General features: G+C 50.4%; 40 non-coding genes across 40 annotated transcripts; all 40 read right to left on the bottom strand.

Moving 5' to 3' along the window:
• Nucleotides 1–120: 120 nt before the first annotated feature.
• Nucleotides 121–239, bottom strand: LOC127594331 (5S ribosomal RNA). Its single transcript, XR_007960734.1, has one exon. It is a non-coding gene; the product is annotated as a 5S ribosomal RNA (ribosomal RNA).
• A 504-nt stretch (nt 240–743) lies between these two features.
• LOC127594346 (5S ribosomal RNA) lies at nt 744–862 on the bottom strand. The gene has a single exon (XR_007960748.1). It is a non-coding gene; the product is annotated as a 5S ribosomal RNA (ribosomal RNA).
• A 480-nt stretch (nt 863–1,342) lies between these two features.
• On the bottom strand, nt 1,343–1,461 carry LOC127594319 (5S ribosomal RNA). The gene has a single exon (XR_007960723.1). It is a non-coding gene; the product is annotated as a 5S ribosomal RNA (ribosomal RNA).
• Nucleotides 1,462–1,942: 481 nt separating this feature from the next.
• LOC127594293 (5S ribosomal RNA) lies at nt 1,943–2,061 on the bottom strand. Its single transcript, XR_007960698.1, has one exon. It is a non-coding gene; the product is annotated as a 5S ribosomal RNA (ribosomal RNA).
• A 480-nt stretch (nt 2,062–2,541) lies between these two features.
• On the bottom strand, nt 2,542–2,660 carry LOC127594267 (5S ribosomal RNA). Its single transcript, XR_007960673.1, has one exon. It is a non-coding gene; the product is annotated as a 5S ribosomal RNA (ribosomal RNA).
• A 478-nt stretch (nt 2,661–3,138) lies between these two features.
• Nucleotides 3,139–3,257, bottom strand: LOC127594392 (5S ribosomal RNA). Its single transcript, XR_007960791.1, has one exon. It is a non-coding gene; the product is annotated as a 5S ribosomal RNA (ribosomal RNA).
• Nucleotides 3,258–3,736: 479 nt separating this feature from the next.
• LOC127594312 (5S ribosomal RNA) lies at nt 3,737–3,855 on the bottom strand. Its single transcript, XR_007960716.1, has one exon. It is a non-coding gene; the product is annotated as a 5S ribosomal RNA (ribosomal RNA).
• A 479-nt stretch (nt 3,856–4,334) lies between these two features.
• Nucleotides 4,335–4,453, bottom strand: LOC127594308 (5S ribosomal RNA). Its single transcript, XR_007960712.1, has one exon. It is a non-coding gene; the product is annotated as a 5S ribosomal RNA (ribosomal RNA).
• A 479-nt stretch (nt 4,454–4,932) lies between these two features.
• LOC127594311 (5S ribosomal RNA) lies at nt 4,933–5,051 on the bottom strand. The gene has a single exon (XR_007960715.1). It is a non-coding gene; the product is annotated as a 5S ribosomal RNA (ribosomal RNA).
• Nucleotides 5,052–5,530: 479 nt separating this feature from the next.
• Nucleotides 5,531–5,649, bottom strand: LOC127594323 (5S ribosomal RNA). The gene has a single exon (XR_007960726.1). It is a non-coding gene; the product is annotated as a 5S ribosomal RNA (ribosomal RNA).
• A 478-nt stretch (nt 5,650–6,127) lies between these two features.
• On the bottom strand, nt 6,128–6,246 carry LOC127594327 (5S ribosomal RNA). The gene has a single exon (XR_007960730.1). It is a non-coding gene; the product is annotated as a 5S ribosomal RNA (ribosomal RNA).
• Nucleotides 6,247–6,726: 480 nt separating this feature from the next.
• Nucleotides 6,727–6,845, bottom strand: LOC127594292 (5S ribosomal RNA). Its single transcript, XR_007960697.1, has one exon. It is a non-coding gene; the product is annotated as a 5S ribosomal RNA (ribosomal RNA).
• Nucleotides 6,846–7,323: 478 nt separating this feature from the next.
• Nucleotides 7,324–7,442, bottom strand: LOC127594310 (5S ribosomal RNA). The gene has a single exon (XR_007960714.1). It is a non-coding gene; the product is annotated as a 5S ribosomal RNA (ribosomal RNA).
• Nucleotides 7,443–7,921: 479 nt separating this feature from the next.
• On the bottom strand, nt 7,922–8,040 carry LOC127594297 (5S ribosomal RNA). Its single transcript, XR_007960701.1, has one exon. It is a non-coding gene; the product is annotated as a 5S ribosomal RNA (ribosomal RNA).
• Nucleotides 8,041–8,519: 479 nt separating this feature from the next.
• On the bottom strand, nt 8,520–8,638 carry LOC127594309 (5S ribosomal RNA). Its single transcript, XR_007960713.1, has one exon. It is a non-coding gene; the product is annotated as a 5S ribosomal RNA (ribosomal RNA).
• A 479-nt stretch (nt 8,639–9,117) lies between these two features.
• Nucleotides 9,118–9,236, bottom strand: LOC127594322 (5S ribosomal RNA). Its single transcript, XR_007960725.1, has one exon. It is a non-coding gene; the product is annotated as a 5S ribosomal RNA (ribosomal RNA).
• A 479-nt stretch (nt 9,237–9,715) lies between these two features.
• On the bottom strand, nt 9,716–9,834 carry LOC127594307 (5S ribosomal RNA). Its single transcript, XR_007960711.1, has one exon. It is a non-coding gene; the product is annotated as a 5S ribosomal RNA (ribosomal RNA).
• A 480-nt stretch (nt 9,835–10,314) lies between these two features.
• On the bottom strand, nt 10,315–10,433 carry LOC127594291 (5S ribosomal RNA). Its single transcript, XR_007960696.1, has one exon. It is a non-coding gene; the product is annotated as a 5S ribosomal RNA (ribosomal RNA).
• A 479-nt stretch (nt 10,434–10,912) lies between these two features.
• Nucleotides 10,913–11,031, bottom strand: LOC127594266 (5S ribosomal RNA). Its single transcript, XR_007960672.1, has one exon. It is a non-coding gene; the product is annotated as a 5S ribosomal RNA (ribosomal RNA).
• A 478-nt stretch (nt 11,032–11,509) lies between these two features.
• On the bottom strand, nt 11,510–11,628 carry LOC127594391 (5S ribosomal RNA). Its single transcript, XR_007960790.1, has one exon. It is a non-coding gene; the product is annotated as a 5S ribosomal RNA (ribosomal RNA).
• Nucleotides 11,629–12,107: 479 nt separating this feature from the next.
• LOC127594285 (5S ribosomal RNA) lies at nt 12,108–12,226 on the bottom strand. Its single transcript, XR_007960690.1, has one exon. It is a non-coding gene; the product is annotated as a 5S ribosomal RNA (ribosomal RNA).
• A 592-nt stretch (nt 12,227–12,818) lies between these two features.
• On the bottom strand, nt 12,819–12,936 carry LOC127594339 (5S ribosomal RNA). Its single transcript, XR_007960741.1, has one exon. It is a non-coding gene; the product is annotated as a 5S ribosomal RNA (ribosomal RNA).
• Nucleotides 12,937–13,418: 482 nt separating this feature from the next.
• Nucleotides 13,419–13,536, bottom strand: LOC127594338 (5S ribosomal RNA). Its single transcript, XR_007960740.1, has one exon. It is a non-coding gene; the product is annotated as a 5S ribosomal RNA (ribosomal RNA).
• A 483-nt stretch (nt 13,537–14,019) lies between these two features.
• Nucleotides 14,020–14,138, bottom strand: LOC127594273 (5S ribosomal RNA). Its single transcript, XR_007960679.1, has one exon. It is a non-coding gene; the product is annotated as a 5S ribosomal RNA (ribosomal RNA).
• Nucleotides 14,139–14,617: 479 nt separating this feature from the next.
• On the bottom strand, nt 14,618–14,736 carry LOC127594390 (5S ribosomal RNA). Its single transcript, XR_007960789.1, has one exon. It is a non-coding gene; the product is annotated as a 5S ribosomal RNA (ribosomal RNA).
• Nucleotides 14,737–15,215: 479 nt separating this feature from the next.
• Nucleotides 15,216–15,334, bottom strand: LOC127594279 (5S ribosomal RNA). The gene has a single exon (XR_007960684.1). It is a non-coding gene; the product is annotated as a 5S ribosomal RNA (ribosomal RNA).
• Nucleotides 15,335–15,813: 479 nt separating this feature from the next.
• Nucleotides 15,814–15,932, bottom strand: LOC127594306 (5S ribosomal RNA). Its single transcript, XR_007960710.1, has one exon. It is a non-coding gene; the product is annotated as a 5S ribosomal RNA (ribosomal RNA).
• Nucleotides 15,933–16,412: 480 nt separating this feature from the next.
• LOC127594262 (5S ribosomal RNA) lies at nt 16,413–16,531 on the bottom strand. Its single transcript, XR_007960668.1, has one exon. It is a non-coding gene; the product is annotated as a 5S ribosomal RNA (ribosomal RNA).
• Nucleotides 16,532–17,012: 481 nt separating this feature from the next.
• On the bottom strand, nt 17,013–17,131 carry LOC127594283 (5S ribosomal RNA). The gene has a single exon (XR_007960688.1). It is a non-coding gene; the product is annotated as a 5S ribosomal RNA (ribosomal RNA).
• Nucleotides 17,132–17,610: 479 nt separating this feature from the next.
• LOC127594288 (5S ribosomal RNA) lies at nt 17,611–17,729 on the bottom strand. The gene has a single exon (XR_007960693.1). It is a non-coding gene; the product is annotated as a 5S ribosomal RNA (ribosomal RNA).
• Nucleotides 17,730–18,207: 478 nt separating this feature from the next.
• LOC127594305 (5S ribosomal RNA) lies at nt 18,208–18,326 on the bottom strand. The gene has a single exon (XR_007960709.1). It is a non-coding gene; the product is annotated as a 5S ribosomal RNA (ribosomal RNA).
• Nucleotides 18,327–18,806: 480 nt separating this feature from the next.
• Nucleotides 18,807–18,925, bottom strand: LOC127594394 (5S ribosomal RNA). The gene has a single exon (XR_007960793.1). It is a non-coding gene; the product is annotated as a 5S ribosomal RNA (ribosomal RNA).
• Nucleotides 18,926–19,880: 955 nt separating this feature from the next.
• On the bottom strand, nt 19,881–19,999 carry LOC127594263 (5S ribosomal RNA). Its single transcript, XR_007960669.1, has one exon. It is a non-coding gene; the product is annotated as a 5S ribosomal RNA (ribosomal RNA).
• A 478-nt stretch (nt 20,000–20,477) lies between these two features.
• On the bottom strand, nt 20,478–20,596 carry LOC127594304 (5S ribosomal RNA). Its single transcript, XR_007960708.1, has one exon. It is a non-coding gene; the product is annotated as a 5S ribosomal RNA (ribosomal RNA).
• Nucleotides 20,597–21,075: 479 nt separating this feature from the next.
• LOC127594382 (5S ribosomal RNA) lies at nt 21,076–21,194 on the bottom strand. Its single transcript, XR_007960782.1, has one exon. It is a non-coding gene; the product is annotated as a 5S ribosomal RNA (ribosomal RNA).
• A 479-nt stretch (nt 21,195–21,673) lies between these two features.
• Nucleotides 21,674–21,792, bottom strand: LOC127594277 (5S ribosomal RNA). Its single transcript, XR_007960683.1, has one exon. It is a non-coding gene; the product is annotated as a 5S ribosomal RNA (ribosomal RNA).
• A 479-nt stretch (nt 21,793–22,271) lies between these two features.
• LOC127594287 (5S ribosomal RNA) lies at nt 22,272–22,390 on the bottom strand. Its single transcript, XR_007960692.1, has one exon. It is a non-coding gene; the product is annotated as a 5S ribosomal RNA (ribosomal RNA).
• A 479-nt stretch (nt 22,391–22,869) lies between these two features.
• Nucleotides 22,870–22,988, bottom strand: LOC127594352 (5S ribosomal RNA). The gene has a single exon (XR_007960754.1). It is a non-coding gene; the product is annotated as a 5S ribosomal RNA (ribosomal RNA).
• A 478-nt stretch (nt 22,989–23,466) lies between these two features.
• Nucleotides 23,467–23,585, bottom strand: LOC127594370 (5S ribosomal RNA). The gene has a single exon (XR_007960771.1). It is a non-coding gene; the product is annotated as a 5S ribosomal RNA (ribosomal RNA).
• A 479-nt stretch (nt 23,586–24,064) lies between these two features.
• Nucleotides 24,065–24,183, bottom strand: LOC127594328 (5S ribosomal RNA). The gene has a single exon (XR_007960731.1). It is a non-coding gene; the product is annotated as a 5S ribosomal RNA (ribosomal RNA).
• Between the last annotated feature and the right edge of the window lie 318 nt (nt 24,184–24,501).

Raw genomic sequence — 24,501 nt, 5'->3', positions numbered from 1 at the left:
CAAATCAACGTGAAGGAAACGATTTCAAACCACAGGATAAGTGAAAGTTGAATGACGAATGAATGCCAAAATTTTTGGAAAGAGCAGTGAATCGTGTTGAGAATTGGAGGTGCGTGCAAAAGCTTACAGCACCTGGTATTCCCAGGCGGTCTCCCATCCAAGTACTAACCAGGCCCGACCCTGCTTAGCTTCCGAGATCGGACGAGATCGGGCGTTCTCAGGGTAGTATGGCCGTAAGCGAGGGAAAAAGTGAAAATTGTCCCCTTTATAGCAGACAAGGCACTTGTGGGTCGGGGATGGAGTCGTGGGGTGATTTTTTTTTTCATTTAATGGCCTCCTCCCGAGAGCACGAAGGAGGGGCCCGCTCCCGTGGTGGTTTGAGCGCGCAGCCTGTCAGGCTCGCATACGGTCCTCTGCGAGCGCGCAGAGGCTGTACTTGATGTCTGTTGCAAAAGTGGGCTTTTCCAGTGGAGGTGCAAAGGCATCCAGCAGTCGGAAATCCCAAGCTGTTTCATGTCCAAGTGCTATCATGACCGATCCCCGTGCAGACGGCTCCCTCTGTTGGACATTAATTTTATTCCAAAGAGACGTTGATCTGTCAAATCAACGTGAAGGAAACGATTTCAAACCACAGGATAAGTGAAAGTTGAATGACGAATGAATGCCAAAATTTTTGGAAAAAGCAGTGAATCGTGTTGAGAATTGGAGGTGGGTGCAAAAGCAGAATTGGAGGTGGGTGCAAAAGCTTACAGCACCTGGTATTGCCAGGCGGTCTCCCATCCAAGTACTAACCAGGCCCGACCCTGCTTAGCTTCCGAGATCGGACGAGATGGGGCGTTCTCAGGGTAGTATGGCCGTAAGCGAGGGAAAACGTGAAAATTGTCCCCTTTATAGCAGACAGGGCACTTCTGGGTCGGGGGTGGAGTCGTGGGGTGATTTTTTTTTTCATTTAATGACCTCCTCCCGAGAGCACGAAGGAGGGGCCTGCTCCCGTGGTGGTTTGAGCGCGCAGCCTGTCAGGCTCGCATACGGTCCTCTGCGAGCGCGCAGATGTGGTATTTGATGTTTGTTGCAAAAGTGGGCTTTTCCAGTGGAGGTGCAAAGGCATCCAGCAGGCGGAAATCCCAAGCTGTTTCATGTCCAAGTGCTATCATGACCGATCCCCGTGCAGACGGCTCCCTCTGTTGGACATTAATTTTATTCCAAAGAGACGTTGATCTGTCAAATCAACGTGAAGGAAACGATTTCAAACCACAGGATAAGTGAAAGTTGAATGACGAATGAATGCCAAAATTTTTGGAAAGAGCAGTGAATCGTGTTGTGAATTGGAGGTGGGTGCAAAAGCTTACAGCACCTGGTATTCCCAGGCGGTCTCCCATCCAAGTACTAACCAGGCCCGACCCTGCTTAGCTTCCGAGATCGGACGAGATCGGGCGTTCTCAGGGTAGTATGGCCGTAAGCGAGGGAAAACGCGAAAATTGTCCTCTTTATAGCAGACAGGGCACTTCTGGGTCGGGGGTGGAGTCGTGGGGTGATTTTTTTTTTCATTTAATAAACCTCCTCCGGAGTGCACAAAGGAGGGGCCCGCTCCCGTGGTGGTTTGAGCGCGCAGCCTGTCAGGCTCGCATACGGTCCTCTGCGAGCGCGCAGAGGCTGTACTTGATGTCTGTTGCAAAAGTGGGCTTTTCCAGTGGAGGTGCAAAGGCATCCAGCAGGCGGAAATCCCAAGCTGTTTCATGTCCAAGTGCTATCATTACCGATTCCCGTGCAGACGGCTCCCTCTGTTGGACATTAATTTTATTCCAAAGAGACGTTGATCTGTCAAATCAACGTGAAGGAAACGATTTCAAACCACAGGATAAGTGAAAGTTGAATGACGAATGAATGCCAAAATTTTTGGAAAGAGCAGTGAATCGTGTTGTGAATTGGAGGTGGGTGCAAAAGCTTACAGCACCTGGTATTCCCAGGCGGTCTCCCATCCAAGTGCTAACCAGGCCCTACCCTGCTTAGCTTCCGAGATCAGACGAGATCGGGCGTTCTCAGGGTAGTATGGCCGTAAGCGAGGGAAAACGCGAAAATTGTCCTCTTTATAGCAGACAGGGCACTTCTGGGTCGGTGATGGAGTAGTGGGGTGATTTTTTTTTTCATTTAATGACCTCCTCCCGAGAGCACGAAGGAGGGGCCTGCTCCCGTGGTGGTTTGAGCGCGCAGCCTGTCAGGCTCGCATACGGTCCTCTGCGAGCGCGCAGATGCGGTATTTGATGTTTGTTGCAAAAGTGGGCTTTTCCAGTGGAGGTGCAAAGGCATCCAGCAGGCGGAAATCCCAAGCTGTTTCATGTCCAAGTGCTATCATGACCGATCCCCGTGCAGACGGCTCCCTCTGTTGGACATTAATTTTATTCCAAAGAGACGTTGATCTGTCAAATCAACGTGAAGGAAACGATTTTAAACCACAGGATAAGTGAAAGTTGAATGACGAATGAATGCCAAAATTTTTGGAAAGAGCAGTGAATCGTGTTGAGAATTGGAGGTGGGTGCAAAAGCTCACAGCACCTGGTATTCCCAGGCGGTCTCCCATCCAAGTACTAACCAGGCCCGACCCTGCTTAGCTTCCGAGATCGGACGAGATCGGGCGTTCTCAGGGTAGTATGGCCGTAAGCGAGGGAAAACGTGAAAATTGTCCCCTTTATAGCAGACAAGGCACTTGCGGGTCGGGGATGGAGTAGTGTGGTGATTTTTTTTTCATTTAATGACCTCCTCCCGAGAGCACGAAGGAGGGGCCCGCTCCCGTGGTGGTTTGAGCGCGCAGCCTGTCAGGCTCGCATACGGTCCTCTGCGAGCACGCAGATGCAGTATTTGATGTTTGTTGCAAAAGTGGGCTTTTCCAGTGGAGGTGCAAAGGCATCCAGCAGGCGGAAATCCCAAGCTGTTTCATGTCCAAGTGCTATCATGACCGACCCCGTGCAGACGGCTCCCTCTGTTGGACATTAATTTTATTCCAAAGAGACGTTGATCTGTCAAATCAACGTGAAGGAAACGATTTCAAACCACAGGATAAGTGAAAGTTGAATGACGAATGAATGCCAAAATTTTTGGAAAGAGCAGTGAATCGTGTTGTGAATTGGAGGTGGGTGCAAAAGCTTACAGCACCTGGTATTCCCAGGCGGTCTCCCATCCAAGTACTAACCAGGCCCTACCCTGCTTAGCTTCCGAGATCAGACGAGATCGGGCGTTCTCAGGGTAGTATGGCCGTAAGCGAGGGAAAACGCGAAAATTATCCTCTTTATAGCAGACAGGGCACTTCTGGGTCGGGGATGGAGTAGTGGGGTGATTTTTTTTTCATTTAATGACCTCCTCCCGAGAGCACGAAGGAGGGGCCTGCTCCCGTGGTGGTTTGAGCGCGCAGCCTGTCAGGCTCGCATACGGTCCTCTGCGAGCGCGCAGATGTGGTATTTGATGTTTGTTGCAAAAGTGGGCTTTTCCAGTGGAGGTGCAAAGGCATCCAGCAGGCGGAAATCCCAAGCTGTTTCATGTCCAAGTGCTATCATGACCGATCCCCGTGCAGACGGCTCCCTCTGTTGGACATTAATTTTATTCCAAAGAGACGTTGATCTGTCAAATCAACGTGAAGGAAACGATTTCAAACCACAGGATAAGTGAAAGTTGAATGACTAATGAAAGCCAAAATTTTTGGAAAGAGCAGTGAATCGTGTTGAGAATTGGAGGTGGGTGCAAAAGCTTACAGCACCTGGTATTCCCAGGCGGTCTCCCATCCAAGTACTAACCAGGCCCGACCCTGCTTAGCTTCCGAGATCGGACGAGATGGGGCGTTCTCAGGGTAGTATGGCCGTAAGCGAGGGAAAACGTGAAAATTGTCCCCTTTATAGCAGACACGGCACTTGCGGGTCGGGGATGGAGTCCTGGGGTGATTTTTTTTTTCATTTAATGACCTCCTCCCGAGAGCACGAAGGAGGGGCCCGCTCCCGTGGTGGTTTGAGCGCGCAGCCTGTCAGGCTCGCATACGGTCCTCTGCGAGCACGCAGATGCAGTATTTGATGTTTGTTGCAAAAGTGGGCTTTTCCAGTGGAGGTGCAAAGGCATCCAGCAGGCGGAAATCCCAAGCTGTTTCATGTCCAAGTGCTATCATGACCGACCCCGTGCAGACGGCTCCCTCTGTTGGACATTAATTTTATTCCAAAGAGACGTTGATCTGTCAAATCAACGTGAAGGAAACGATTTCAAACCACAGGATAAGTGAAAGTTGAATGACGAATGAATGCCAAAATTTTTGGAAAGAGCAGTGAATCGTGTTGAGAATTGGAGGTGGGTGCAAAAGCTTACAGCACCTGGTATTCCCAGGCGGTCTCCCATCCAAGTACTAACCAGGCCCGACCCTGCTTAGCTTCCGAGATCGGACGAGATCGGGCGTTCTCAGGGTAGTATGGCCGTAAGCGAGGGAAAACGTGAAAATTGTCCCCTTTATAGCAGACAAGGCACTTGCGGGTCGGGGATGGAGTAGTGGGGTGATTTTTTTTTTCATTTAATGACCTCCTCCCGAGAGCACGAAGGAGGGGCCCGCTCCCGTGGTGGTTTGAGCGCGCAGCCTGTCAGGCTCGCATACGGTCCTCTGCGAGCACGCAGATGCAGTATTTGATGTTTGTTGCAAAAGTAGGCTTTTCCAGTGGAGGTGCAAAGGCATCCAGCAGGCGGAAATCCCAAGCTGTTTCATGTCCAAGTGCTATCATGACCGACCCCGTGCAGACGGCTCCCTCTGTTGGACATTAATTTTATTCCAAAGAGACGTTGATCTGTCAAATCAACGTGAAGGAAACGATTTCAAACCACAGGATAAGTGAAAGTTGAATGACTAATGAAAGCCAAAATTTTTGGAAAGAGCAGTGAATCGTATTGAGAATTGGAGGTGGGTGCAAAAGCTTACAGCACCTGGTATTCCCAGGCGGTCTCCCATCCAAGTACTAACCAGGCCCGACCCTGCTTAGCTTCCGAGATCGGACGAGATGGGGCGTTCTCAGGGTAGTATGGCCGTAAGCGAGGGAAAACGTGAAAATTGTCCCCTTTATAGCAGACACGGCACTTGCGGGTCGGGGATGGAGTCCTGGGGTGATTTTTTTTTTCATTTAATGACCTCCTCCCGAGAGCACGAAGGAGGGGCCCGCTCCCGTGGTGGTTTGAGCGCGCAGCCTGTCAGGCTCGCATACGGTCCTCTGCGAGCACGCAGATGCAGTATTTGATGTTTGTTGCAAAAGTGGGCTTTTCCAGTGGAGGTGCAAAGGCATCCAGCAGGCGGAAATCCCAAGCTGTTTCATGTCCAAGTGCTATCATGACCGACCCCGTGCAGACGGCTCCCTCTGTTGGACATTAATTTTATTCCAAAGAGACGTTGATCCGTCAAATCAACGTGAAGGAAACGATTTCAAACCACAGGATAAGTGAAAGTTGAATGACGAATGAATGCCAAAATTTTTGGAAAGAGCAGTGAATCGTGTTGAGAATTGGAGGTGGGTGCAAAAGCTCACAGCACCTGGTATTCCCAGGCGGTCTCCCATCCAAGTACTAACCAGGCCCGACCCTGCTTAGCTTCCGAGATCGGACGAGATCGGGCGTTCTCAGGGTAGTATAGACGTAAGCGAGGGAAAACGTGAAAATTGTCCCCTTTATAGCAGACAAGGCACTTGCGGGTCGGGGATGGAGTAGTGGGGTGATTTTTTTTTTCATTTAATGACCTCCTCCCGAGAGCACGAAGGAGGGGCCCGCTCCCGTGGTGGTTTGAGCGCGCAGCCTGTCAGGCTCGCATACGGTCCTCTGCGAGCACGCAGATGCAGTATTTGATGTTTGTTGCAAAAGTAGGCTTTTCCAGTGGAGGTGCAAAGGCATCCAGCAGGCGGAAATCCCAAGCTGTTTCATGTCCAAGTGCTATCATGACCGACCCCGTGCAGACGGCTCCCTCTGTTGGACATTAATTTTATTCCAAAGAGACGTTGATCTGTCAAATCAACGTGAAGGAAACGATTTCAAACCACAGGATAAGTGAAAGTTGAATGACTAATGAAAGCCAAAATTTTTGGAAAGAGCAGTGAATCGTGTTGAGAATTGGAGGTGGGTGCAAAACTTACAGCACCTGGTATTCCCAGGCGGTCTCCCATCCAAGTACTAACCAGGCCCGACCCTGCTTAGCTTCCGAGATCGGACGAGATGGGGCGTTCTCAGGGTAGTATGGCCGTAAGCGAGGGAAAACGTGAAAATTGTCCCCTTTATAGCAGACACGGCACTTGCGGGTCGGGGATGGAGTCCTGGGGTGATTTTTTTTTTCATTTAATGACCTCCTCCCGAGAGCACGAAGGAGGGGCCCGCTCCCGTGGTTGTTTGAGCGCGCAGCCTGTCAGGCTCGCATACGGTCCTCTGCGAGCGCGCAGAGGCTGTACTTGATGTCTGTTGCAAAAGTGGGCTTTTCCAGTGGAGGTGCAAAGGCATCCAGCAGGCGGAAATCCCAAGCTGTTTCATGTCCAAGTGCTATCATTACCGATTCCCGTGCAGACGGCTCCCTCTGTTGGGCATTAATTTTATTCCAAAGAGACGTTGATCTGTCAAATCAACGTGAAGGAAACGATTTCAAACCACAGGATAAGTGAAAGTTGAATGACGAATGAATGCCAAAATTTTTGGAAAGAGCAGTGAATCGTGTTGTGAATTGGAGGTGGGTGCAAAAGCTTACAGCACCTGGTATTCCCAGGCGGTCTCCCATCCAAGTGCTAACCAGGCCCTACCCTGCTTAGCTTCCGAGATCAGACGAGATCGGGCGTTCTCAGGGTAGTATGGCCGTAAGCGAGGGAAAACGCGAAAATTGTCCTCTTTATAGCAGACAGGGCACTTCTGGGTCGGTGATGGAGTAGTGGGGTGATTTTTTTTTCATTTAATGACCTCCTCCCGAGAGCACGAAGGAGGGGCCCGCTCCCGTGGTGGTTTGAGCGCGCAGCCTGTCAGGCTCGCATACGGTCCTCTGCGAGCACGCAGATGCAGTATTTGATGTTTGTTGCAAAAGTAGGCTTTTCCAGTGGAGGTGCAAAGGCATCCAGCAGGCGGAAATCCCAAGCTGTTTCATGTCCAAGTGCTATCATGACCGACCCCGTGCAGACGGCTCCCTCTGTTGGACATTAATTTTATTCCAAAGAGACGTTGATCTGTCAAATCAACGTGAAGGAAACGATTTCAAACCACAGGATAAGTGAAAGTTGAATGACTAATGAAAGCCAAAATTTTTGGAAAGAGCAGTGAATCGTGTTGAGAATTGGAGGTGGGTGCAAAAGCTTACAGCACCTGGTATTCCCAGGCGGTCTCCCATCCAAGTACTAACCAGGCCCGACCCTGCTTAGCTTCCGAGATCGGACGAGATGGGGCGTTCTCAGGGTAGTATGGCCGTAAGCGAGGGAAAACGTGAAAATTGTCCCCTTTATAGCAGACACGGCACTTGCGGGTCGGGGATGGAGTCCTGGGGTGATTTTTTTTTTCATTTAATGACCTCCTCCCGAGAGCACGAAGGAGGGGCCCGCTCCCGTGGTGGTTTGAGCGCGCAGCCTGTCAGGCTCGCATACGGTCCTCTGCGAGCACGCAGATGCAGTATTTGATGTTTGTTGCAAAAGTGGGCTTTTCCAGTGGAGGTGCAAAGGCATCCAGCAGGCGGAAATCCCAAGCTGTTTCATGTCCAAGTGCTATCATGACCGACCCCGTGCAGACGGCTCCCTCTGTTGGACATTAATTTTATTCCAAAGAGACGTTGATCTGTCAAATCAACGTGAAGGAAACGATTTCAAACCACAGGATAAGTGAAAGTTGAATGACGAATGAATGCCAAAATTTTTGGAAAGAGCAGTGAATCGTGTTGAGAATTGGAGGTGGGTGCAAAAGCTTACAGCACCTGGTATTCCCAGGCGGTCTCCCATCCAAGTACTAACCAGGCCCGACCCTGCTTAGCTTCCGAGATCGGACGAGATCGGGCGTTCTCAGGGTAGTATGGCCGTAAGCGAGGGAAAACGTGAAAATTGTCCCCTTTATAGCAGACAAGGCACTTGCGGGTCGGGGATGGAGTAGTGGGGTGATTTTTTTTTTCATTTAATGACCTCCTCCCGAGAGCACGAAGGAGGGGCCCGCTCCCGTGGTGGTTTGAGCGCGCAGCCTGTCAGGCTCGCATACGGTCCTCTGCGAGCACGCAGATGCAGTATTTGATGTTTGTTGCAAAAGTAGGCTTTTCCAGTGGAGGTGCAAAGGCATCCAGCAGGCGGAAATCCCAAGCTGTTTCATGTCCAAGTGCTATCATGACCGACCCCGTGCAGACGGCTCCCTCTGTTGGACATTAATTTTATTCCAAAGAGACGTTGATCTGTCAAATCAACGTGAAGGAAACGATTTCAAACCACAGGATAAGTGAAAGTTGAATGACTAATGAAAGCCAAAATTTTTGGAAAGAGCAGTGAATCGTATTGAGAATTGGAGGTGGGTGCAAAAGCTTACAGCACCTGGTATTCCCAGGCGGTCTCCCATCCAAGTACTAACCAGGCCCGACCCTGCTTAGCTTCCGAGATCGGACGAGATGGGGCGTTCTCAGGGTAGTATGGCCGTAAGCGAGGGAAAACGTGAAAATTGTCCCCTTTATAGCAGACACGGCACTTGCGGGTCGGGGATGGAGTCCTGGGGTGATTTTTTTTTTCATTTAATGACCTCCTCCCGAGAGCACGAAGGAGGGGCCCGCTCCCGTGGTGGTTTGAGCGCGCAGCCTGTCAGGCTCGCATACGGTCCTCTGCGAGCACGCAGATGCAGTATTTGATGTTTGTTGCAAAAGTGGGCTTTTCCAGTGGAGGTGCAAAGGCATCCAGCAGGCGGAAATCCCAAGCTGTTTCATGTCCAAGTGCTATCATGACCGACCCCGTGCAGACGGCTCCCTCTGTTGGACATTAATTTTATTCCAAAGAGACGTTGATCCGTCAAATCAACGTGAAGGAAACGATTTCAAACCACAGGATAAGTGAAAGTTGAATGACGAATGAATGCCAAAATTTTTGGAAAGAGCAGTGAATCGTGTTGAGAATTGGAGGTGGGTGCAAAAGCTCACAGCACCTGGTATTCCCAGGCGGTCTCCCATCCAAGTACTAACCAGGCCCGACCCTGCTTAGCTTCCGAGATCGGACGAGATCGGGCGTTCTCAGGGTAGTATAGACGTAAGCGAGGGAAAACGTGAAAATTGTCCCCTTTATAGCAGACAAGGCACTTGCGGGTCGGGGATGGAGTAGTGGGGTGATTTTTTTTTTCATTTAATGACCTCCTCCCGAGAGCACGAAGGAGGGGCCCGCTCCCGTGGTGGTTTGAGCGCGCAGCCTGTCAGGCTCGCATACGGTCCTCTGCGAGCACGCAGATGCAGTATTTGATGTTTGTTGCAAAAGTAGGCTTTTCCAGTGGAGGTGCAAAGGCATCCAGCAGGCGGAAATCCCAAGCTGTTTCATGTCCAAGTGCTATCATGACCGACCCCGTGCAGACGGCTCCCTCTGTTGGACATTAATTTTATTCCAAAGAGACGTTGATCTGTCAAATCAACGTGAAGGAAACGATTTCAAACCACAGGATAAGTGAAAGTTGAATGACTAATGAAAGCCAAAATTTTTGGAAAGAGCAGTGAATCGTGTTGAGAATTGGAGGTGGGTGCAAAAGCTTACAGCACCTGGTATTCCCAGGCGGTCTCCCATCCAAGTACTAACCAGGCCCGACCCTGCTTAGCTTCCGAGATCGGACGAGATGGGGCGTTCTCAGGGTAGTATGGCCGTAAGCGAGGGAAAACGTGAAAATTGTCCCCTTTATAGCAGACACGGCACTTGCGGGTCGGGGATGGAGTCCTGGGGTGATTTTTTTTTTCATTTAATGACCTCCTCCCGAGAGCACGAAGGAGGGGCCCGCTCCCGTGGTTGTTTGAGCGCGCAGCCTGTCAGGCTCGCATACGGTCCTCTGCGAGCGCGCAGAGGCTGTACTTGATGTCTGTTGCAAAAGTGGGCTTTTCCAGTGGAGGTGCAAAGGCATCCAGCAGGCGGAAATCCCAAGCTGTTTCATGTCCAAGTGCTATCATTACCGATTCCCGTGCAGACGGCTCCCTCTGTTGGGCATTAATTTTATTCCAAAGAGACGTTGATCTGTCAAATCAACGTGAAGGAAACGATTTCAAACCACAGGATAAGTGAAAGTTGAATGACGAATGAATGCCAAAATTTTTGGAAAGAGCAGTGAATCGTGTTGTGAATTGGAGGTGGGTGCAAAAGCTTACAGCACCTGGTATTCCCAGGCGGTCTCCCATCCAAGTGCTAACCAGGCCCTACCCTGCTTAGCTTCCGAGATCAGACGAGATCGGGCGTTCTCAGGGTAGTATGGCCGTAAGCGAGGGAAAACGCGAAAATTGTCCTCTTTATAGCAGACAGGGCACTTCTGGGTCGGTGATGGAGTAGTGGGGTGATTTTTTTTTCATTTAATGACCTCCTCCCGAGAGCACGAAGGAGGGGCCTGCTCCCGTGGTGGTTTGAGCGCGCAGCCTGTCAGGCTCGCATACGGTCCTCTGCGAGCGCGCAGATGCGGTATTTGATGTTTGTTGCAAAAGTGGGCTTTTCCAGTGGAGGTGCAAAGGCATCCAGCAGGCGGAAATCCCAAGCTGTTTCATGTCCAAGTGCTATCATGACCGATCCCCGTGCAGACGGCTCCCTCTGTTGGACATTAATTTTATTCCAAAGAGACGTTGATCTGTCAAATCAACGTGAAGGAAACGATTTTAAACCACAGGATAAGTGAAAGTTGAATGACGAATGAATGCCAAAATTTTTGGAAAGAGCAGTGAATCGTGTTGAGAATTGGAGGTGGGTGCAAAAGCTCACAGCACCTGGTATTCCCAGGCGGTCTCCCATCCAAGTACTAACCAGGCCCGACCCTGCTTAGCTTCCGAGATCGGACGAGATCGGGCGTTCTCAGGGTAGTATGGCCGTAAGCGAGGGAAAACGTGAAAATTGTCCCCTTTATAGCAGACAAGGCACTTGCGGGTCGGGGATGGAGTAGTGTGGTGATTTTTTTTTCATTTAATGACCTCCTCCCGAGAGCACGAAGGAGGGGCCCGCTCCCGTGGTGGTTTGAGCGCGCAGCCTGTCAGGCTCGCATACGGTCCTCTGCGAGCACGCAGATGCAGTATTTGATGTTTGTTGCAAAAGTGGGCTTTTCCAGTGGAGGTGCAAAGGCATCCAGCAGGCGGAAATCCCAAGCTGTTTCATGTCCAAGTGCTATCATGACCGACCCCGTGCAGACGGCTCCCTCTGTTGGACATGAATTTTATTCCAAAGAGACGTTGATCTGTCAAATCAACGTGAAGGAAACGATTTCAAACCACAGGATAAGTGAAAGTTGAATGACGAATGAATGCCAAAATTTTTGGAAAGAGCAGTGAATCGTGTTGTGAATTGGAGGTGGGTGCAAAAGCTTACAGCACCTGGTATTCCCAGGCGGTCTCCCATCCAAGTACTAACCAGGCCCTACCCTGCTTAGCTTCCGAGATCAGACGAGATCGGGCGTTCTCAGGGTAGTATGGCCGTAAGCGAGGGAAAACGCGAAAATTATCCTCTTTATAGCAGACAGGGCACTTCTGGGTCGGGGATGGAGTAGTGGGGTGATTTTTTTTTCATTTAATGACCTCCTCCCGAGAGCACGAAGGAGGGGCCTGCTCCCGTGGTGGTTTGAGCGCGCAGCCTGTCAGGCTCGCATACGGTCCTCTGCGAGCGCGCAGATGCGGTATTTGATGTTTGTTGCAAAAGTGGGCTTTTCCAGTGGAGGTGCAAAGGCATCCAGCAGGCGGAAATCCCAAGCTGTTTCATGTCCAAGTGCTATCATGACCGATCCCCGTGCAGACGGCTCCCTCTGTTGGACATTAATTTTATTCCAAAGAGACGTTGATCTGTCAAATCAACGTGAAGGAAACGATTTCAAACCACAGGATAAGTGAAAGTTGAATGACGAATGAATGCCAAAATTTTTGGAAAGAGCAGTGAATCGTGTTGAGAATTGGAGGTGGGTGCAAAAGCTTACAGCACCTGGTATTCCCAGGCGGTCTCCCATCCAAGTACTAACCAGGCCCGACCCTGCTTAGCTTCCGAGATCGGACGAGATCGGGCGTTCTCAGGGTAGTATGGCCGTAAGCGAGGGAAAACGCGAAAATTGTCCTGTTTATAGCAGACAGGGCACTTCTGGGTCGGGGGTGGAGTAGTGGGGTGATTTTTTTTCATTTAATAAACCTCCTCCGGAGTGCACAAAGGAGGGGCCCGCTCCCGTGGTGGTTTGAGCGCGCAGCCTGTCAGGCTCGCGTCGGGGGTGGAGTAGTGGGGTGATTTTTTTTCATTTAATAAACCTCCTCCGGAGTGCACAAAGGAGGGGCCCGCTCCCGTGGTGGTTTGAGCGCGCAGCCTGTCAGGCTCGCATACGGTCCTCTGCGAGCGCGCAGAGGCTGTACTTGATGTCTGTTGCAAAAGTGGGCTTTTCCAGTGGAGGTGCAAAGGCATCCAGCAGGCGGAAATCCCAAGCTGTTTCATGTCCAAGTGCTATCATGACCGATCCCCGTGCAGACGGCTCCCTCTGTTGGACATTAATTTTATTCCAAAGAGACGTTGATCTGTCAAATCAACGTGAAGGAAACGATTTCAAACCACAGGATAAGTGAAAGTTGAATGACGAATGAATGCCAAAATTTTTGGAAAGAGCAGTGAATCGTGTTGTGAATTGGAGGTGGGTGCAAAAGCTTACAGCACCTGGTATCCCCAGGCGTCTCCCATCCAAGTACTAACCAGGCCCTACCCTGCTTAGCTTCCGAGATCAGACGAGATCGGGCGTTCTCAGGGTAGTATGGCCGTAAGCGAGGGAAAACGCGAAAATTGTCCTCTTTATAGCAGAAAGGGCACTTCTGGGTCGGGGATGGAGTAGTGGGGTGATTTTTTTTTTTTCATTTAATGACCTCCTCCCGAGAGCACGAAGGAGGGGCCTGCTCCCGTGGTGGTTTGAGCGCGCAGCCTGTCAGGCTCGCATACGGTCCTCTGCGAGCGCGCAGATGCGGTATTTGATGTTTGTTGCAAAAGTGGGCTTTTCCAGTGGAGGTGCAAAGGCATCCAGCAGGCGGAAATCCCAAGCTGTTTCATGTCCAAGTGCTATCATGACCGATCCCCGTGCAGACGGCTCCCTCTGTTGGACATTAATTTTATTCCAAAGAGACGTTGATCTGTCAAATCAACGTGAAGGAAACGATTTCAAACCACAGGATAAGTGAAAGTTGAATGACGAATGAATGCCAAAATTTTTGGAAAGAGCAGTGAATCGTGTTGTGAATTGGAGGTGGGTGCAAAAGCTTACAGCACCTGGTATCCCCAGGCGTCTCCCATCCAAGTACTAACCAGGCCCTACCCTGCTTAGCTTCCGAGATCAGACGAGATCGGGCGTTCTCAGGGTAGTATGGCCGTAAGCGAGGGAAAACGCGAAAATTGTCCTCTTTATAGCAGACAGGGCACTTCTGGGTCGGGGATGGAGTAGTGGGGTGATTTTTTTTTTTTTCATTTAATGACCTCCTCCCGAGAGCACGAAGGAGGGGCCTGCTCCCGTGGTGGTTTGAGCGCGCAGCCTGTCAGGCTCGCATACGGTCCTCTGCGAGCGCGCAGATGCGGTATTTGATGTTTGTTGCAAAAGTGGGCTTTTCCAGTGGAGGTGCAAAGGCATCCAGCAGGCGGAAATCCCAAGCTGTTTCATGTCCAAGTGCTATCATGACCGATCCCCGTGCAGACGGCTCCCTCTGTTGGACATTAATTTTATTCCAAAGAGACGTTGATCTGTCAAATCAACGTGAAGGAAACGATTTCAAACCACAGGATAAGTGAAAGTTGAATGACGAATGAATGCCAAAATTTTTGGAAAGAGCAGTGAATCGTGTTGAGAATTGGAGGTGCGTGCAAAAGCTTACAGCACCTGGTATTCCCAGGCGGTCTCCCATCCAAGTACTAACCAGGCCCGACCCTGCTTAGCTTCCGAGATCGGACGAGATCGGGCGTTCTCAGGGTAGTATGGCCGTAAGCGAGGGAAAACGTGAAAATTGTCCCCTTTATAGCAGACAAGGCACTTGTGGGTCGGGGATGGAGTAGTGGGGTGATTTTTTTTTCATTTAATGGCCTCCTCCCGAGAGCACGAAGGAGGGGCCCGCTCCCGTGGTGGTTTGAGCGCACAGCCTGTCAGGCTCGCATACGGTCCTCTGCGAGCGCGCAGAGGCTGTACTTGATGTTTGTTGCAAAAGTGGGCTTTTCCAGTGGAGGTGCAAAGGCATCCAGCAGGCGGAAATCCCAAGCTGTTTCATGTCCAAGTGCTATCATGACCGATCCCCGTGCAGACGGCTCCCTCTGTTGGACATTAATTTTATTCCAAAGAGACGTTGATCTGTCAAATCAACGTGAAGGAAACGATTTCAAACCACAGGATAAGTGAAAGTTGAATGACGAATGAATGCCAAAATTTTTGGAAAGAGCAGTGAATCGTGTTGTGAATTGGAGGTGGGTGCAAAAGCTTACAGCACCTGGTATTCCCAGGCGGTCTCCCATCCAAGTACTAACCAGGCCCTACCCTGCTTAGCTTCCGAGATCAGACGAGATCGGGCGTTCTCAGGGTAGTATGGCCGTAAGCGAGGGAAAACGCGAAAATTATCCTCTTTATAGCAGACAGGGCACTTCTGGGTCGGGGATGGAGTAGTGGGGTGATTTTTTTTTCATTTAATGACCTCCTCCCGAGAGCACGAAGGAGGGGCCTGCTCCCGTGGTGGTTTGAGCGCGCAGCCTGTCAGGCTCGCATACGGTCCTCTGCGAGCGCGCAGATGTGGTATTTGATGTTTGTTGCAAAAGTGGGCTTTTCCAGTGGAGGTGCAAAGGCATCCAGCAGGCGGAAATCCCAAGCTGTTTCATGTCCAAGTGCTATCATGACCGATCCCCGTGCAGACGGCTCCCTCTGTTGGACATTAATTTTATTCCAAAGAGACGTTGATCTGTCAAATCAACGTGAAGGAAACGATTTCAAACCACAGGATAAGTGAAAGTTGAATGACGAATGAATGCCAAAATTTTTGGAAAGAGCAGTGAATCGTGTTGAGAATTGGAGGTGGGTGCAAAAGCTTACAGCACCTGTTATTCCCAGGCGGTCTCCCATCCAAGTACTAACCAGGCCCGACCCTGCTTAGCTTCCGAGATCGGACGAGATCGGGCGTTCTCAGGGTAGTATGGCCGTAAGCGAGGGAAAACGTGAAAATTGTCCCCTTTATAGCAGACAAGGCACTTGCGGGTCGGGGATGGAGTAGTGGGGTGATTTTTTTTTTCATTTAATGACCTCCTCCCGAGAGCACGAAGGAGGGGCCCGCTCCCGTGGTGGTTTGAGCGCGCAGCCTGTCAGGCTCGCATACGGTCCTCTGCGAGCACGCAGATGCAGTATTTGATGTTTGTTGCAAAAGTAGGCTTTTCCAGTGGAGGTGCAAAGGCATCCAGCAGGCGGAAATCCCAAGCTGTTTCATGTCCAAGTGCTATCATGACCGACCCCGTGCAGACGGCTCCCTCTGTTGGACATTAATTTTATTCCAAAGAGACGTTGATCTGTCAAATCAACGTGAAGGAAACGATTTCAAACCACAGGATAAGTGAAAGTTGAATGACTAATGAAAGCCAAAATTTTTGGAAAGAGCAGTGAATCGTGTTGAGAATTGGAGGTGGGTGCAAAAGCTTACAGCACCTGGTATTCCCAGGCGGTCTCCCATCCAAGTACTAACCAGGCCCGACCCTGCTTAGCTTCCGAGATCGGACGAGATGGGGCGTTCTCAGGGTAGTATGGCCGTAAGCGAGGGAATTCGTGAAAATTGTCCCCTTTATAGCAGACACGGCACTTGCGGGTCGGGGATGGAGTCGTGGGGTGATTTTTTTTTTCATTTAATGACCTCCTCCCGAGAGCACGAAGGAGGGGCCCGCTCCCGTGGTGGTTTGAGCGCGCAGCCTGTCAGGCTCGCATACGGTCCTCTGCGAGCGCGCAGATGCGGTATTTGATGTTTGTTGCAAAAGTGGGCTTTTCCAGTGGAGGTGCAAAGGCATCCAGCAGGCGGAAATCCCAAGCTGTTTCATGTCCAAGTGCTATCATGACCGATCCCCGTGCAGACGGCTCCCTCTGTTGGACATTAATTTTATTCCAAAGAGACGTTGATCTGTCAAATCAACGTGAAGGAAACGATTTCAAACCACAGGATAAGTGAAAGTTGAATGACGAATGAATGCCAAAATTTTTGGAAAGAGCAGTGAATCGTGTTGTGAATTGGAGGTGGGTGCAAAAGCTTACAGCACCTGGTATTCCCAGGCGGTCTCCCATCCAAGTACTAACCAGGCCCGACCCTGCTTAGCTTCCGAGATCGGACGAGATCGGGCGTTCTCAGGGTAGTATGGCCGTAAGCGAGGGAAAACGCGAAAATTGTCCTCTTTATAGCAGACAGGGCACTTCTGGGTCGGGGGTGGAGTCGTGGGGTGATTTTTTTTTTCATTTAATAAACCTCCTCCGGAGTGCACAAAGGAGGGGCCCGCTCCCGTGGTGGTTTGAGCGCGCAGCCTGTCAGGCTCGCATACGGTCCTCTGCGAGCGCGCAGAGGCTGTACTTGATGTCTGTTGCAAAAGTGGGCTTTTCCAGTGGAGGTGCAAAGGCATCCAGCAGGCGGAAATCCCAAGCTGTTTCATGTCCAAGTGCTATCATTACCGATTCCCGTGCAGACGGCTTCCTCTGTTGGACATTAATTTTATTCCAAAGAGACGTTGATCTGTCAAATCAACGTGAAGGAAACGATTTCAAACCACAGGATAAGTGAAAGTTGAATGACGAATGAATGCCAAAATTTTTGGAAAGAGCAGTGAATCGTGTTGTGAATTGGAGGTGGGTGCAAAAGCTTACAGCACCTGGTATTCCCAGGCGGTCTCCCATTCAAGTACTAACCAGGCCCGACCCTGCTTAGCTTCCGAGATCGGACGAGATCGGGCGTTCTCAGGGTAGTATGGCCATAAGCGAGGGAAAACGTGAAAATTGTCCCCTTTATAGCAGACAAGGCACTTGCGGGTCGGGGATGGAGTAGTGGGGTGATTTTTTTTTCATTTAATGACCTCCTCCCGAGAGCACGAAGGAGGGGCCCGCTCCCGTGGTGGTTTGAGCGTTCAGCCTGTCAGGCTCGCATACGGTCCTCTGCGAGCACGCAGATGCAGTATTTGATGTTTGTTGCAAAAGTGGGCTTTTCCAGTGGAGGTGCAAAGGCATCCAGCAGGCGGAAATCCCAAGCTGTTTCATGTCCAAGTGCTATCATGACCGATCCCCGTGCAGACGGCTCCCTCTGTTGGACATTAATTTTATTCCAAAGAGACGTTGATCTGTCAAATCAACGTGAAGGAAACGATTTTAAACCACAGGATAAGTGAAAGTTGAATGACGAATGAATGCCAAAATTTTTGGAAAGAGCAGTGAATCGTGTTGAGAATTGGAGGTGGGTGCAAAAGCTCACAGCACCTGGTATTCCCAGGCGGTCTCCCACACAAGTACTAACCAGGCCCGACCCTGCTTAGCTTCCGAGATCGGACGAGATCGGGCGTTCTCAGGGTAGTATGGCCGTAAGCGAGGGAAAACGTGAAAATTGTCCCCTTTATAGCAGACAAGGCACTTGCGGGTCGGGGATGGAGTAGTGTGGTGATTTTTTTTTCATTTAATGACCTCCTCCCGAGAGCACGAAGGAGGGGCCCGCTCCCGTGGTGGTTTGAGCGCGCAGCCTGTCAGGCTCGCATACGGTCCTCTGCGAGCACGCAGATGCAGTATTTGATGTTTGTTGCAAAAGTGGGCTTTTCCAGTGGAGGTGCAAAGGCATCCAGCAGGCGGAAATCCCAAGCTGTTTCATGTCCAAGTGCTATCATGACCGACCCCGTGCAGACGGCTCCCTCTGTTGGACATTAATTTTATTCCAAAGAGACGTTGATCTGTCAAATCAACGTGAAGGAAACGATTTCAAACCACAGGATAAGTGAAAGTTGAATGACTAATGAAAGCCAAAATTTTTGGAAAGAGCAGTGAATCGTGTTGAGAATTGGAGGTGGGTGCAAAAGCTTACAGCACCTGGTATTCCCAGGCGGTCTCCCATCCAAGTACTAACCAGGCCCGACCCTGCTTAGCTTCCGAGATCGGACGAGATGGGGCGTTCTCAGGGTAGTATGGCCGTAAGCGAGGGAATTCGTGAAAATTGTCCCCTTTATAGCAGACACGGCACTTGCGGGTCGGGGATGGAGTCGTGGGGTGATTTTTTTTTTCATTTAATGACCTCCTCCCGAGAGCACGAAGGAGGGGCCCGCTCCCGTGGTGGTTTGAGCCCGCAGCCTGTCAGGCTCGCATACGGTCCTCTGCGAGCGCGCAGATGCGGTATTTGATGTTTGTTGCAAAAGTGGGCTTTTCCAGTGGAGGTGCAAAGGCATCCAGCAGGCGGAAATCCCAAGCTGTTTCATGTCCAAGTGCTATCATGACCGATCCCCGTGCAGACGGCTCCCTCTGTTGGACATTAATTTTATTCCAAAGAGACGTTGATCTGTCAAATCAACGTGAAGGAAACGATTTCAAACCACAGGATAAGTGAAAGTTGAATGACGAATGAATGCCAAAATTTTTGGAAAGAGCAGTGAATCGTGTTGTGAATTGGAGGTGGGTGCAAAAGCTTACAGCACCTGGTATTCCCAGGCGGTCTCCCATCCAAGTACTAACCAGGCCCGACCCTGCTTAGCTTCCGAGATCGGACGAGATCGGGCGTTCTCAGGGTAGTATGGCCGTAAGCGAGGGAAAACGCGAAAATTGTCCTCTTTATAGCAGACAGGGCACTTCTGGGTCGGGGGTGGAGTCGTGGGGTTGTATCTACCCCGGTCAAGGATGACGCCTCGTACTGATGTCCAAAACGTTTATTCATGGAACACCGTGAAAACTAAAAAACATTTCGAACAACAATCAAAATTATAATATCTTGAACAGGACATTAAATAACACAAATGACATACCGTGTGCACCTTGGTAAACCGAAAGTAGATCAAATAACGATAAATCACGTAGATCACACGGTATCGTAGTTCTCTGACTCTCTCTCTCTCTCTCTCTGTCTCCCGTTGTATTCTCGATCTTTCTCTCATTCCTCGCTATACACGGCACTTGACCCGGAAGTGATTATTAACAAACATTCCGAATAACATATTCAGAGGATTTAAGGAAAAACAAATATGAAAGTTCACATAGAAATATGAAATACTTTAGCTAAACAACAAGCCTAAAATAAATTATTTTTTTTGTTGTCATGGCAACCAACAACTCGGTCTTGGCGCCAGTTACAGGGGTGATTTTTTTTCATTTAATAAACCTCCTCCGGAGTGCACAAAGGAGGGGCCCGCTCCCGTGGTGGTTTGAGCGCGCAGCCTGTCAGGCTCGCATACGGTCCTCTGCGAGCGCGCAGAGGCTGTACTTGATGTCTGTTGCAAAAGTGGGCTTTTCCAGTGGAGGTGCAAAGGCATCCAGCAGGCGGAAATCCCAAGCTGTTTCATGTCCAAGTGCTATCATTACCGATTCCCGTGCAGACGGCTCCCTCTGTTGGACATTAATTTTATTCCAAAGAGACGTTGATCTGTCAAATCAACGTGAAGGAAACGATTTCAAACCACAGGATAAGTGAAAGTTGAATGACGAATGAATGCCAAAATTTTTGGAAAGAGCAGTGAATCGTGTTGAGAATTGGAGGTGGGTGCAAAAGCTTACAGCACCTGGTATTCCCAGGCGGTCTCCCATTCAAGTACTAACCAGGCCCGACCCTGCTTAGCTTCCGAGATCGGACGAGATCGGGCGTTCTCAGGGTAGTATGGCCGTAAGCGAGGGAAAACGTGAAAATTGTCCCCTTTATAGCAGACAAGGCACTTGCGGGTCGGGGATGGAGTAGTGGGGTGATTTTTTTTTCATTTAATGACCTCCTCCCGAGAGCACGAAGGAGGGGCCCGCTCCCGTGGTGGTTTGAGCGTTCAGCCTGTCAGGCTCGCATACGGTCCTCTGCGAGCACGCAGATGCAGTATTTGATGTTTGTTGCAAAAGTGGGCTTTTCCAGTGGAGGTGCAAAGGCATCCAGCAGGCGGAAATCCCAAACTGCTTCATGTCCAAGTGCTATCATGACCGACCCCGTGCAGACGGCTCCCTCTGTTGGACATTAATTTTATTCCAAAGAGACGTTGATCTGTCAAATCAACGTGAAGGAAACGATTTCAAACCACAGGATAAGTGAAAGTTGAAGGACGAATGAAAGCCAAAATTTTTGGAAAGAGCAGTGAATCGTGTTGAGAATTGGAGGTGGGTGCAAAAGCTTACAGCACCTGGTATTCCCAGGCGGTCTCCCATCCAAGTACTAACCAGGCCCGACGCTGCTTAGCTTCCGAGATCGGACGAGATCGGGCATTCTCAGGGTAGTATGGCCGTAAGCGAGGGAAAACGTGAAAATTGTCCCCTTTATAGCAGACAAGGCACTTGCGGGTCGGGGATGGAGTAGTGGGGTGATTTTTTTTTCATTTAATGACCTCCTCCCGAGAGCACGAAGGAGGGGCCCGCTCCCGTGGTGGTTGGAGCGCGCAGCCTGTCAGGCTCGCATACGGTCCTCTGCGAGCGCGCAGATGCGGTATTTGATGTTTGTTGCAAAAGTGGGCTTTTCCAGTGGAGGTGCAAAGGCATCCAGCAGGCGGAAATCCCAAGCTGTTTCATGTCCAAGTGCTATCATGACCGATCCCCGTGCAGACGGCTCCCTCTGTTGGACATTAATTTTATTCCAAAGAGACGTTGATCTGTCAAATCAACGTGAAGGAAACGATTTCAAACCACAGGATAAGTGAAAGTTGAATGACGAATGAATGCCAAAATTTTTGGAAAGAGCAGTGAATCGTGTTGAGAATTGGAGGTGGGTGCAAAAGCTTACAGCACCTGGTATTCCCAGGCGGTCTCCCATCCAAGTACTAACCAGGCCCGACCCTGCTTAGCTTCCGAGATCGGACGAGATCGGGCGTTCTCAGGGTAGTATGGCCGTAAGCGAGGGAAAACGCGAAAATTGTCCTCTTTATAGCAGACAGGGCACTTCTGGGTCGGGGGTGGAGTAGTGGGGTGATTTTTTTTCATTTAATAAACCTCCTCCGGAGTGCACAAAGGAGGGGCCCGCTCCCGTGGTGGTTTGAGCGCGCAGCCTGTCAGGCTCGCATACGGTCCTCTGCGAACACGCAGAGGCTGTACTTGATGTCTGTTGCAAAATTTGGCTTTTCCAGTGGAGGTGCAAAAGCATCCAGCAGGCGGAAATCCCAAGCTGCTTCATGTCCAAGTGCTATCATTACCGATCCCCGTGCAGACGGCTCCCTCTGTTGGACATTAATTTTATTCCAAAGAGACGTTGATCTGTCAAATCAACGTGAAGGAAACGATTTCAAACCACAGGATAAGTGAAAGTTGAATGACTAATGAAAGCCAAAATTTTTGGAAAGAGCAGTGAATCGTGTTGAGAATTGGAGGTGGGTGCAAAAGCTTACAGTACCTGGTATTCCCAGGCGGTCTCCCATCCAAGTACTAACCAGGCCCGACCCTGCTTAGCTTCCGAGATCGGACGAGATCGGGCGTTCTCAGGGTAGTATGGCCGTAAGCGAGGGAAAACGTGAAAATTGTCCCCTTTATAGCAGACAAGGCACTTGCGGGTCGGGGATGGAGTAGTGGGGTGATTTTTTTTTCATTTAATGACCTCCTCCCGAGAGCACGAAGGAGGGGCCCGCTCCCGTGGTGGTTGGAGCGCGCAGCCTGTCAGGCTCGCATACGGTCCTCTGCGAGCACGCAGAGGCTGTATTTGATGTCTGTTGCAAAAGTTGGCTTTTCCAGTGGAGGTGCAAAGGCATCCAGCAGGCGGAAATCCCAAGCTGTTCCATGTCCAAGTGCTATCATTACCGATTCCCGTGCAGACGGCTCCCTCTGTTGGACATTAATTTTATTCCAAAGTGACGTTGATCTGTCAAATCAACGTGAAGGAAACGATTTCAAACCACAGGATAAGTGAAAGTTGAATGACGAATGAATGCCAAAATTTTTGGAAAGAGCAGTGAATCGTGTTGTGAATTGGAGGTGGGTGCAAAAGCTTACAGCACCTGGTATTCCCAGGCGTTCTCCCATCCAAGTACTAACCAGGCCCTACCCTGCTTAGCTTCCGAGATCGGACGAGATCGGGCGTTCTCAGGGTAGTATGGCCGTAAGCGAGGGAAAAAGTGAAAATTGTCCCCTTTATAGCAGACAAGGCACTTGCGGGTCGGGGATGGAGTCGTGGGGTGATTTTTTTTTCATTTAATGGCCTCCTCCCGAGAGCACGAAGGAGGGGCCCGCTCCCGTGGTGGTTTGAGCGCGCAGCCTGTCAGGCTCGCATACGGTCCTCTGCGAGCGCGCAGAGGCTGTACTTGATGTCTGTTGCAAAAGTGGGCTTTTCCAGTGGAGGTGCAAAGGCATCCAGCAGGCGGAAATCCCAAGCTGTTTCATGTCCAAGTGCTATCATTACCGATTCCCGTGCAGACGGCTCCCTCTGTTGGACATTAATTTTATTCCAAAGAGACGTTGATCTGTCAAATCAACGTGAAGGAAACGATTTCAAACCACAGGATAAGTGAAAGTTGAATGACGAATGAAAGCCAAAATTTTTGGAAAGAGGAGTGAATCGTGTTGAGAATTGGAGGTGGGTGCAAAAGCTTATAGCACCTGGTATTCCCAGGCGATCTCCCATCCAAGTACTAACCAGGCCCGACCCTGCTTAGCTTCCAAGATTGGACGAGATCGGGCGTTCTCAGGGTAGTATGGCCGTAAGCAAGGGAAAACGTGAAAATTGTCCCCTTTATAGCAGACAAGGCACTTGCGGGTCGGGGATGGAGCAGTGGGGTGATTTTTTTTTATTTAATGACCTCCTCCCGAGAGCACGAAGGAGGGGCCCGCTCCCGTGGTGGTTTGAGCGCGCAGCCTGTCAGGCTCGCATACGGTCCTCTGCGAGCACGCAGATGCGGTATTTGATGTTTGTTGCAAAAGTGGGCTTTTCCAGTGGAGGTGCAAAGGCATCCAGCAGGCAGAAATCCCAAGCTGCTTCATGTCCAAGTGCTATCATGACCGATCCCCGTGCAGACGGCTCCCTCTGTTGGACATTAATTTTATTCCAAAGAGACGTTGATCTGTCAAATCAACGTGAAGGAAACGATTTCAAACCACAGGATAAGTAAAAGTTGAATGACGAATGAATGCCAAAATTTTTGGAAAGAGCAGTGAATCGTGTTGAGAATTGGAGGTGGGTGCAAAAGCTTACAGCACCTGGTATTCCCAGGCGGTCTCCCATCCAAGTACTAACCAGGCCCGACCCTGCTTAGCTTCCGAGATCGGACGAGATCGGGCGTTCTCAGGGTAGTATGGCCGTAAGCGAGGGAAAACGTGAAAATTGTCCCCTTTATAGCAGACAGGGCACTTGCGGGTCGGGGGTGGAGTAGTGGGGTGATTTTTTTTTCATTTAATGACCTCCTCCCGAGAGCACGAAGGAGGGGCCCGCTCCCGTGGTGGTTTGAGCGCGCAGCCTGTCAGGCTCGCATACGGTCCTCTGCGAGCGCGCAGATGCGGTATTTGATGTTTGTTGCAAAAGTGGGCTTTTCCAGTGGAGGTGCAAAGGCATCCAGCAGGCGGAAATCCCAAGCTGTTTCATGTCCAAGTGCTATCATGACCGATCCCCGTGCAGACGGCTCCCTCTTTTGGACATTAATTTTATTCCAAAGAGACGTTGATCTGTCAAATCAACGTGAAGGAAACGATTTCAAACCACAGGATAAGTGAAAGTTGAATGACGAATGAATGCCAAAATTTTTGGAAAGAGCAGTGAATCGTGTTGAGAATTGGAGGTGGGTGCAAAAGCTTACAGCACCTGGTATTCCCAGGCGGTCTCCCATCCAAGTACTTAGCAGGCCCGACGCTGCTTAGCTTCCGAGATCGGACGAGATCGGGCGTTCTCAGGGTAGTATGGCCGTAAGCGAGGGAAAACGTGAAAATTGTCCCCTTTATAGCAGACAAGGCACTTGCGGGTCGGGGATGGAGTAGTGGGGTGATTTTTTTTTTCATTTAATGACCTCCTCACGAGAGCACGAAGGAGGGGCCCGCTCCCGTGGTGGTTGGAGCGCGCAGCCTGTCAGGCTCGCATACGGTCCTCTGCGAGCACGCAGATGCGGTATTTGATGTTTGTTGCAAAAGTGGGCTTTTCCAGTGGAGGTGCAAAGGCATCCAGCAGGCGGAAATCCCAAGCTGCTTCATGTCCAAGTGCTATCATGACCGATCCCCGTGCAGACGGCTCCC

Source organism: Hippocampus zosterae, chromosome 21 (genome assembly GCF_025434085.1).
Source record: "Hippocampus zosterae strain Florida chromosome 21, ASM2543408v3, whole genome shotgun sequence".
Lineage (NCBI taxonomy): Eukaryota > Metazoa > Chordata > Actinopteri > Syngnathiformes > Syngnathidae > Hippocampus > Hippocampus zosterae.
This window is presented reverse-complemented; position numbering and strand designations above follow the sequence as displayed.